The sequence below is a fragment of the Panthera uncia genome, chromosome D1 (genome assembly GCF_023721935.1).
Source record: "Panthera uncia isolate 11264 chromosome D1, Puncia_PCG_1.0, whole genome shotgun sequence".
Lineage (NCBI taxonomy): Eukaryota > Metazoa > Chordata > Mammalia > Carnivora > Felidae > Panthera > Panthera uncia.
The window spans coordinates 49,132,845-49,144,935 of NC_064808.1; the positions used below are offsets into that span (position 1 = coordinate 49,132,845).

The 12,091-nt window shown below is 37.5% G+C and overlaps 1 pseudogene; it reads left to right on the forward strand.

Moving 5' to 3' along the window:
• The first annotated feature begins 4,279 nt into the window (after positions 1-4,279).
• LOC125916600 (MICOS complex subunit MIC10-like) lies at positions 4,280-4,579 on the forward strand (annotated as a pseudogene).
• The last annotated feature ends 7,512 nt before the right edge of the window (positions 4,580-12,091 follow it).

Below are 12,091 nucleotides of genomic sequence, written 5' to 3' on the forward strand. Positions count from 1 at the left end.
TCTGAGTCTCAAAAGAAATAAACATTAAAAAAAAAAAAAAGAAATTTGAATCAGTAATCAAAAATCTCCCGAAAACAAAAATCCAGGGCCAGATGGCTTCACAGGCAAATATTAACAAATATTTAAAGAAGAGAAGGGGTGCCTGGCTGGTTCAGTGAGTAAAGCATGCAACTCTTGATCTCGGTGTTGTAGGTTTGAGCCCCAAGTTGGGTGTAGAGAATACTAAAAAATAATATCTGAAAAAATTGTTTTAAAAAATAAATTAAAAAAGAGTTAATACCTATTCTTTGCAAAATACAGAAAAGGAAGGGAAACTTCTAAATTCATTCTATGAGGCCAGCATTACCCTGACACCAAAACCAGATAAAGACTCCACTAAAAAAGAAAACTACAGGCCAATATCCCTGATGAACATGGATGCACAAATTCTCAATAAAATACCAGCAAACCAAAGTCAACAGTACATTAAAAGAATCATTCACCACCATCAAGTGGGATTTATTCCTGGTCTGGAAGGGCAGTACAATATTCACAAATCAATCAATGTGACATACCACATTAACAGAAGAAAGGATAAGAACCATATGATCATTTCAATAGATGCAAAAAAGCATTTGACAAAATACAGCATCCTTTCTTGATAAAAATCCTCAAGAAAGTAGGGATAGGGGTGCCTGGGTGGCTCAGTTGGTTAAGCATCCGACTTCAGCTCAGGTCATGATCTCACAGTTTGTGAGTTCAAGCCCCGTGTCAGGATCCGGGCTGACAGCTTGCTCAGAACCTGGAGGCTGCTCCAGATTCTGTCTCCCTTTCTCTCTGCCCCTCCCCTGCTCACACTCTGTCTCTGTCTCTCTCAAAAATAAACATTAAAAATTTTTTTAAAAAAAGAAATGAGGGATAGAAGGAACATACCAAATATCATAAAAGCCATATACAAAAGACCCACAGCTAATATCATCCTCAATGGGAAAAAACTGAGAGCATTTCCCCTAAGGTCAGGAGCACAACAGGGATGTCCACTCTCACCACTGCTATTCAACATAGCACTAGAAGTCCTAGCCACAGTAATCAGACAACAAAAAGAAATAAAAGGCATCCAAATTGTCAAGGAAGGAGTACAATTTTCACTATTTGCAGATGACATGATGCTGTGTATAGAAAACTGGAAAGACTCCACCAAAAACTTGCTAGAACTGATACATGAATTTGGCAAAGTTGCAGGACATAAACCAACATACAGAAATTGGTTAACAAACAAAGTAGAGTTAGAGGGAACATGCTTCAACATAACAAAGGCCCTATGTGAAAATCCAACAGCTAATATGATCCTTAAAGGAGAAAAACTGAGAGCTTTACTTCTATGATCAGGAACAAGACAGGGATGTCCACTCTCACTACTGTTATTTAACATAGTATTAGAAGTCCTAGCCTCAGCAATCAGACAACAAAAGGAAATAAAAGGCATCTAAATTGGCAAGGAAGAAGCCAAACTTTCACTATTTGCGGATGACAGGATGCTATATATATAGAAAACCCAAAAGACTCCACCAAAAAATTGCTAGAACTGATACATTAATTCAGTAAAGTCATAGGATACAAAATCGATGTACAGAAATCTGTTGCATTTCTATACACCAGTAATTAACAGCAGAAAGAGAAATCAAGGAATCAATCTCATTTACAACTGGACCAAAAACCATTAAATCACTAGGAATAAACCTAACCAAAGAGGTGAAAGATCTGTACTCTGAAAACTATAAAACACTGATCAAAGAAATTAAAGATAACACAAAGAAATGGAAAACCATTTCATGCTCATGGACTGAAAGAACATATATTGTTAAAATGTCTATATTACCCAAAGCAATCTACACATTCAATGCAATCCATATACCAAATACCAACAGCATTTTTCACAGAGCTAGAACAAACAATCCTAAAATTGGTATGGAACCACAAAAGACCCTGAATAGCCAAAGCAACCTTAAAAAAAAAAAAAAGCAAAGCCAGAGGTATCACAATTCCAGACTTCAAATTATATTACAAAAGCGGTAGTGATCAAGACAATATGGTACTGGCACAAAAATCAGACACATAGATCAACAGAACAGAATGGAAAACCCAGAAATGAATCCACAGCTCTATGGTTAACTGATCTTCGACAAAGTAGGAAAGAATATCCAATGGAAAAAAGTCAGTCTCTTCAACAAATGGTGTTGCAAATACTGGACAGCAACATGCAGAAAAATGAAACTGGACTACTTCCACCATACACAAAAATAAATTCAAAATGGATGACAAACCTACATGTTAGACAGGAAACCATAAAAATCCTAGAGGAGAACACAGGCAGCAACCTCTTTGACTTTGGCCATAGCAACTTCTTACTAGATATGTCTCCTGAGGCAAGGGAAATAAAAGCAAAAATAAACAATTGGGAATTCATGAAAATAAAAAGCTTCTGCACAGTGAAGGAAATAAGCAACAAAACTAAAAGGCAACCTATGGAATGGGAGAAGATATTTGTAAATGATGTATCCGACAAAGGGTTAGTATCCAAAATCTCTGAAGAACTTATAAAACTGAACATCCAAAAGATAATTAATCCAACTAAAAAATGGGCAGAAGGCACAAATAGACATTTTACCCAAGAAAATATGACCAATAGACACATTAAAAGATGCTCAACATCATTCACCATCAGGAAAGTACAAATCAAAACGACAATGAGATATCACCTCACACCTGTCAGAATGGCTAAAATTAACAACACGAGAAACAACAGGTATTGGTGAAGACATGGAGAAAGGGGAACCCACTCACACTGTTGGTAGGAATGCAAACTGGTGCATCCTCTCTGGAAAATAGTATGGAGGTTCTTCAAAACGTTAAAAACCTTATAACCCAGCAATTGCACTATTAGGTATTTACTCCAAGAATACAAAAATACTAATTTGAGGTAAACATGCACCCAATGTTTATAGCAGCACTATCTACAATAGCCAAATCGTGTAAAGAGTCCAAGTGTCCATCAACTGATGAATGGATAAAGAAGATGTGGTTTATATATAACGGAATACTACTCAGCCATCAAAAAGAATGAAATCTTCCCATTTACAGTGATGTGGATGGAGCTAGAGAGTATTATGCTAAGTGAAACAAGTCAGGCAGAGAAAGGCAAATACCATATGATTTCACTCATATGTGGAATTTAAAAAAGAAAACAAACAAATATAGGGGGGGAAAAGAGAGAGGAGAACCAGGAAACAGACTCTTAACTATAGAGAACAAACTGATGGTTACCAGAGGGGAGACAGTAGAGGGATGGGTAAAATAAGCGATGGGGATTAAGGAGGGCTCTTGTGATGAGCACTGGGTGTTGTATGTAAGTGACGAATCACTAAACGCTATTCTAATATTAGTGAAACCAATATTACACAAAATGCTAAACTGGAATTTTAATAAAAACATAAAAAATAAATAAGCACAATGAAATTACTGTTAAATCAAGAAGAAATACATTGCTAGATAAATAGATACTCATGAATGAAGGACATGGACAGATAATTCACTAAAAGAGACATAAGCAACAAAAAAGGTGAAAAAATTTTGATCTTTTAGTTATGAAAAAAATGTTGGTTAAAATGAAACAATATTGGGGTCCCTGGGTGACTCAGTTGGTTAAGCAGCTGACTCTGGCTCAGGTCATGATCTCATGGTTCGAGCCCCGCATTGGCTCTGTGCTGACAGCTCAGAATCTGGAAACTGCTTTGGATTCTGTGTCTCCCTCTCTCTCTCTGACCCTCCCCCACTCATGCTCGGTCTCTCTCTCTGTCTCTCAAAAAATTAATAAACATTAAAAAAATGAAACAATATTTTCCTGATTCTGAATTTGAAAAAAATATTAAAAAGCTATAAGACTCAGTTACTAAGGGTTATATGCAATAACATTAAAATCCTTCCTGGAAAATAATTTTGAAAAAGTATACCAAAGTAGTTACATATTGATATCCTTTGACCTAAGTAACCTTATTAACTGCAATTCATGTTATTAAAATAGGTGCTATTTTAAAAGTTTAATTATCTAACAATAAAATCATTAAACATGGACAGATTAATATTTCAGCAATTATAAACCATATTCTTAAATAAATTAATAACATTCAAAAATATTCACAAGGCAAATAAAAATTAGAATGAAAACTGTTTATATACCATGACCACACATTTGTGTGCATCTGTGCACATACACATACAAACGGCCACACATAGGGGGAACATGTCAGATTCTGAGCTCGGCAGGAAGTGGGACCAGTGTGTGGCAGATGTGGTCATGAAGACAGGTATTGGTTTTGGATTAGGACTTGTTTTCTCACTTCCCTGCTTTAAAAGAAGAATGTGGCCAATAGCCTTTGGTTCTGGCATGGAATGGAGAATGGCCTCACTCCAACTGTCAGCATGATTTCCAGGCTCCCCATCTTCTACATGGAAAATCTGTCAGAGAGCGGGAGCAGTGACTTAACACCTGAGAACAACCCAGCGGGAGGAAAAGAGAAATCACGTTTATTCTTCAGGAATACTGAAGTGTCCCGGAGTAAGCAAACATTTTTCAGTAACACTGTAATCAGTAATGCTTTTAAAAACTCTAGCATGCTGTTTATGTATTTGAAAGGAAGTCTGTTTCTTGTTTTGTATTTTGTCCCTAGAAATTTCAAGGAGGTGGTCTTGAAAGAAATACATTAAAAATAGGCAGCTCCCCCCACAAAAGAAACCCCAAATACCAACACATGTGCATGCGTACAAATGATGCAGGAAAAGAGTCAAAATCTAATTTTATCTTTATGAGTCCATTATGAATGTGTTTTCTTTTATTCTCTTTATTTTTTTTGTAATTTTGAAAACATGGAATATTATATTTTTTATAATAATTAAAGAGTTTGGAGGAGAAGGATAAGGGGATACTTCTAAAACTAGGAGACATTCATTCATTCATACACTTATTTAACAAATATTTACCAAGGGACTATTGGTGCTAGGCACTGGGTCAGGTCCTCAGTGTACATACAAAGGGCATGATTCCTTCCCCCAATGACCTGATTCTCAAGATTTGTATATTTGGTTTTCAGCCTCTCCTTTCTTAGTATTATCTCAGAATAAATAAATTGCATTTTTTCATACTCAGCAAGAAAAAAAGAAAAAAAAAAAGAAAAAAAAAAGCTTGCTTTCCTGCAAAGAAAATCTAGCAACCAATTCTTTTAACTTGCTATCCTTTTGCTCTAATAGGCAGCCTTCCCTGAAGCTAAATTTTTTTTCTGAAAGATCACTGTGTCATCAGCAGCAGCCAAATTGCCAAATGACACCTTCCTTTCTCTCTGATGTGTTACCAGCCCAGGAGCTCAGTTTAGCAGAGTTCTCTGCTGAAGCTCAAAAAGAATGAATTGTTTCCTTTTAAATAAACAGTAAGATGAGCTCCAGGAAGAGCTACAGCCAGCTATACTCCCCCCCCCCAAGATTTTGCTGATATTTCTATAATATAGTATATGTGTGTGTGTGTGTATGTGTAGGATGCATTACTGCATAGGTGCTGGGTACACATAATATATGTGTGCTAGATTTCCCAAGAAACCCTTAACAATTAATGCAAAATCTATTTAATAAATGATTCCAAAATTAACCTTCGGTAAAGCTACTGCCCTTTTACTTACTGATTGGCTGGACCAGAATTTTAAATCATTATTTTTCCTCCAGTTAGAAACACCTTCTGTCAGGTAGTCATTTGACACTTAGAGAATCCCTCCCAAATGGCAGTGATGATCCTAGCCACTGGGGATATTAAGATGAATGGGCCAGTCTACAGTCTTAACCTCCTTACTGGGTTGAGCAGAGGCGTAGAAAATATTATAGTACTGTGAGCAAGGAATTTTCAAGAAGCTTTGGGAGCCAAAGGAAAGATCATCTCATAAATTCTCATAAGCATATTCTATTTGTGTTAAGTTTGCACACGTGTAGAAGCTTGAATGGCACACAAAATGGGAATAGGAAAAGAAGAGGCATGTGAAAGTTAAGAAACCAGCAACAATATTATAAAATGTGAACCAGGATAATTTATGGACCTACTAATGGCTGATTTGTTTCTGCTGCTGTGAAAGAATTGAAAAGAATGTGAACTCTTTGTGGGGGGTGGGGGGGGAGGGCTGGGTTGCTCAGTCAGTTAAGGGTCCAACTCCTGATTTTGGCTCATGTCATGATCTCACAGTTAATGAGATCGAGGCCTGCTTGAGATTCTCTGCCTCTGTCTCTCTCTGCCCATTCTCCACATGTGTGTGCACGCTCTCTTCCTCTCTCAAAATAAATAAACAAAAACTTAAAAAAAAAAAAGAATGTGAGCTCTTGTGTTTTTCTCATGTTTACTCTCCTCCACATTCTGACAAGTTATTGAGCACTCTAAATCCTTTTCTAGCTATTAAATTCAACCCTCCAGATAGCACCATGAGAGAGGAATTACCATCCTCTCTAGTTTACAGATAAGAAAACTGAAGCACAGAACAGATAAGTAACTTACTGCTTAGTGATAAACCAGAATTCAAACAGATTGAGTCAAAGCCTATATTCTACAAATACTACCCAAACAAAGGATTCATATGCAAAATATATAAAGATCTCCCACAATTCAAGAAGAAAAAAATAGAAAAACAGTCACAGGTAATAAAATTCATAGAAGAAGAAATCTGAATTAGGTTATAAATATGCAAAAAGATGCTCAAATTTATTTAGTTTTGTAAAATAAAAGCAACATCACAGTGCCATTTTTCCTTCATCAAATAGGCATATATTAAAAAGTCTTACAATGTTGATTGTTTGCAAACTTTTGGGAAAATGGAATAATTATATATTACTGGTAAAAACATAAGTTGGCATAAAAACAGTTGATAGTAGCTATGCAAACTTTGTGATCCAGCAGTCCACATCTAGATGTACGAACTAGAAAAAAATTCTTACATGTATGTACCATAAAACACATGACAGCAATCAATCTATTGTTTGCGATACTATAAATCTGACCACCTAAATCTAAATCTCTATTACAAAGGGAACAGACAAAACTTGTTAGGTTGACAATCATGTTATGAAATACTCTAGAGTGAATAAAAAATTTGAACTATATATAGATTACCTATGTCTGTAAGCAATTAACCACCATTAATTCTGGGTTGTGGGAGATTAGGTATTTGTTATATTATTCTTCTTGTTTTTCCATATCTTTAAATTTTCTTAGAAAAAATAGCACAATCTCTTAGGCAAGAGATCCCAAGGATCTTTCCATTCCTTAGAAAAAGACAATCTCTCTTCTATCTTAAGGAAAGAAGCATAAATCTCACAGGGTACCCTAAGTATCTCAGATCCAAATTGTATTTCCCACTTTTTGCCACTTTATTGACTTTATAGAGACAGATAAGTTTTTTGAAAGATTTGTGGTTATATGACACCCTCCTCCACCTCCCTTTACCTTTGGATTACTGGTTCTAGGGCAAAAGGGTAGCTCTTAACAAAGTCACATGCTGTCTTATTTATGCTATTTGACTGTTTTTGGATGGGCCATCTTGAAGCAAAACTTATACTTTTTGAATTGCAGAATGTTTATGAAGGGCACTAGAAATACCAAAACTCCTTCACTACCCTTACATTTTTGCACCAAGTCCCTTGAAGTCCTAGTTTTATAGTAGACAGAGTCTGACTCTAAAGACCCTATAGACAGTTTAACCAGCTGCTTTACAACCACTCAACCAAATTCATCAGCTTCTCAACAAGAGGCCTCACTATCCAATGCCCAAGCGCTTTGCTCGCTCTACAATCACAACACTCCAACCTCTGTACCACTTTTAGTATTAATCAGAATGTTTTTGATTATATTAAATGTTTGATATTAATCAGAATGCTGTGGGTTATGTGCTTTAGAAATTTGGAAATAACAGAAACCTCAAGTCAAACTATCTTAAATGAAAACTGAAGCCCATTGTTTCATATACCTGGGAAGTCCAGGGGTTAATGGCTCCTTCAGGCATGGTTAGACCCAGGTACTTAAACATTAGATCCCTCTTCCTCCTCCTCCCCTTCATATTCCTCTTCAATTTTCAATTCTACTATTGTCTGTGTTGGTCTCATTTTCTCCTACTAGAGATGGACTTTTTCTGAATTTAGGGAGGTGATTGCCAGCAGCTCCAAGTTTACCCTCTCTTGGTTTAGCAACTCTGGTGGAAAGGTAGACACTTTTTCTCAGTGTCCATATATCAATCCCAAGAATGGGTTGTGATATCCTTGTTTGGGCCAGGTGTCTATCCCTTTGACCACTTACTGTTGTCATGAGGTATGGGCACTGTGATGATACTCTTCCAAAACAAAATGCAACAGAAATGGGGCAGTTTCCCAAATGGAAGTAGGGTGCTATTACCAGACAAAAGGAAGAGATGCTGGGTAGCAAAACTAATTGGTACCACAAATCCACTAGAAATCCTATTTATCCCTAAACTTACATGTAACATCTTTCCATTAGTGGTTCTATGAACAATTAAAATGGAACTTTAAAGAAAAATGACCTTCTAGGATATATGCACCTCAATGTTTTTAGCAGCATTACCTACAATAGCCAAATTATGGAAATAGCCCAAATGTCTATCAACTGATGGATGCATGAAGAAGATGTGGGGTGTGTGTGTGTGTGTGTGTGTGTGATATAATGGAATATTACTCAGCCATACAAAAGAATGAAATCATGCTACTTACAATGATGTAGATAGAGCTAGAGTATTATGTTAAGCGAAGTCAGTTAGAGAAAGACAAATAAGGATTTCACTCATATGTTGAATTTAGGAAACAAAAAAAAATTACCACAGGAGGTAAAAAGGAGGAAAAACCAAGAAACAGACTCTTAACTACAGAGAACAAAATGATGTTTACCAGAAGGGAGGTGGGCAAGGGTTTGGGTGAAAGAGGTGATGGGGACTAAGGAGTGCACTTGTCATGATACTGTGTACTGTATGGAAGTGTTGAATCACTATATTATACACCTGGAACTGATATTACACTGTATGTTAACTGGAATTTAAATAAAAACTTAAAAAAAAAAAAGAAAAATGGCCTTCTCTGAATCATCCTTTTATTGAGGCCAGCATGGTGGTGGCAGGATCAACATGATGGAGGATGGCAGGTCCAAACCTGTAGGTGATGGCCCCAGAGCAAAGAAAGTAGACACCCCAAGGCACTGATGAAAGTAGATTTGAGGAGCTAGATGACAATAGAGAAGTCTTAAGCATGAAGTAGCCTAGAAGTAGATATGAGACAAAATCTTAAGTACACAGAGAAGGAAAAGCTTGGGATGGTGTATTAGTCAAGGTTACCCATGGAAACAGAACCAATAGGATATATATATTCTGACATGCTTCTTTACAATGGAATGTATGTATATATATCCTATTGGTTCTGTTTCTCTGGATAACTAGTTAATATAATATAATATAATATAATATAATATAATATAATATATAACATAATATATAACATAATAATATATTTAGGAATTGGATCACATAATTATGGAGGCTGAGAAGTCCCAACATCTGCAGTCAGCAAGGTGGCGACCCGGGAGAGCTGATGTGTAGTCCCAGTCTGAGTCTGAAGTTCTGAGAACCAAGAAAACCAATGATGTAAGTTCCACTCTGAAAGCCAACAGACTCAACACCCAAGAGCTAGTGTTTCCATCTGAGTCTGCAGGCTGGACAAGACCAGCTCAGTAGAATCAAGCAGGGGGGAGTCCCTTCTTTGGCCTTCAGCTATTCAGGAGCACCAGAGCAACCTGCTCTACTCAGTCTAACAATTCAGATGGCAATAATCCTGAAACACTCTTGCAGACACACCCAGAGTAATGTTTGACCAAATGTCTGGGCACCCTATTGCCTGGTCAAGTTGACACATAAAATTAACCATCACAGAAAGGGACAAGGAGATGTCCCTGCTTTTATACACCTGAAAATCACACTTTCTCACTCCCTTATGCTTCTTCATTTGGCTCTTTATTCCCTCTTTCATTCTTCTCTACCTCTTGTGCCCTCTTCCCCTCCTTTCTGACATGCTTTTTTCCACATTTCCTATTTTCTTAGGAAAATTTAAGTCTTTTTTGGTAAAGAAAATTGCAGACTTTTCAGGAAAGACTGTTACCATTTTGACTCAGTTACTAAACATGAGAAAACTAACTCTCCGTAGCTGTGACCTGTTTCAAAGGATGTGATTAAAGAAGCCTATGAGGATAACAGAAAGGTATACATAACTATATTAGCACATATTTAACATCATAAATATATCTCCTTGGGGAAAAAACCTCTGGAAAATCCATGGAAGAAGGCCACTTCCTTGAGCATCTAGACTTCTTATCACAGAAGTAACGGACTCATGACTGAAAGATACCAAATGCCTTCTGAAGACCTGAATCAGGAATGGAGTGTGTCTTGAGTGGTTAGCCCACCTACTCTCAACAAGCAAGAAGACTCAATAGGCTTTAGTATTGGTATTTATATTGTGCCTGGCAGGCTAATAACCCACTTGTCCCCAGAGTTTAATTTTGAACTCAGCTATGCTCACAGTCATTCCACATTTCCTGGGTGTAGATCTCGTTCCTGTGTCCACAGTGGGAAGGACAAATGCACAGCTTTCCTCCTCCTTTCTATTCAGGTTGCATGCCGTAGCCAGATCCTGACTTCATGGCTATCTAGTCAAATGGAAGTATGAGTACTTTTTTTTTTCTCCTGGGGGAAATATCTGCCCGCCCTTAGTGTGGCCGTGCTGTGAAAAGAGAGATTACAGAGTATCGCTCTATAGTCTCTTCCCCAGTAGCTGCTCACCACGCAAAATGTCAGAGCAGCTGGCGCTCATCAATTCACCCTCTGTGATTTCAAATACCAATTAGAATTGTGAACTCCTAATTGCCTCATTTCTATCCATTTTAAAGTAATTAATAAGTAATTGAGTAATGCGTTAATAATAGCCTCAATCACTTTTCCTATGATCAGCTCCCATATACAGTCATCTTTATGACCTGTGGGGAGCATTGCACTCAGGTCATGTCTTGTTAATAGCCCCCAAGCCAGCCCTGTAAAGCAATCATTTCTTACCAGGGAAATTTGCTTTCATCCCCCAAAGCAGTTTAAAAAAACCCAAAAACAAAATTTTAAAAACCAAACAAAAAAACAAATTCAACCTTCGAGCTGTGATTTGTCAGAGATCCTTTAAAATTTTTTTCTTCCTCTTGCATGTCCTGTCCTTTCCTTTCATCCAATTTATTCTCCACTTAAACTCAGAGGGAGGGGTCAAAATCCAGGAGTGATTTCTAATTGCAGTGAAGCCTTATCGCTTGACAGCTCCTGAGCACACAGTTCCTCCAGTGGTTGGAACGTTCACTTGAACTCCCAGTTTTGGTTCATCATAATTATAGTTTATATTAGCTGGGAGATGTGAAGGGACTTATTAACCTTTGGGTTTTGATTCAAGGGGAAGGATGACCACTGCAAAACTAACCAGACCATCAGGAGAGCTGTAAGCAGAAAGCACAGTCATAAATAGATCTCTCAAAGAGATTAAAACTTGTCAGTCTCATGATGACCCCCAGCAGCTGAGAGCAGGAGTGACCAAACCATTTAGAAATGGGTTGAGAAAGCACTGGAAGTCTTATCAAATACCACTAACCTTCAGTTTGAGGGGACTCAACCTTCAGTTGAGGCGTTTGGAGATGGAAACTCTAATTCTAAAGATGCAGGGGGTGCCTGGGCGGGTCAGTCCATTTAGCATCTGACTTCTTGGTTTCAGCTCAGGTCATGATCTCACAGTTTTTGAGTTTGACTCTTGTGTCAGGCTCTGTGCTGAAAGGGCGGAGCCTGCTTCGGATTCTCTCTCCCTCTCTCTATGCTCCTCCTTGGCTTGCTCCGCCCCCCCCCTCAAAAAACAAATAAATAAACGAAGATGCAGGATAAAAGTTCTTGCTTTCTGAGTGTGAGATGAGACTATTGGAGAATAATTTACACAGACTGAGTGAGATAGGGTCTTT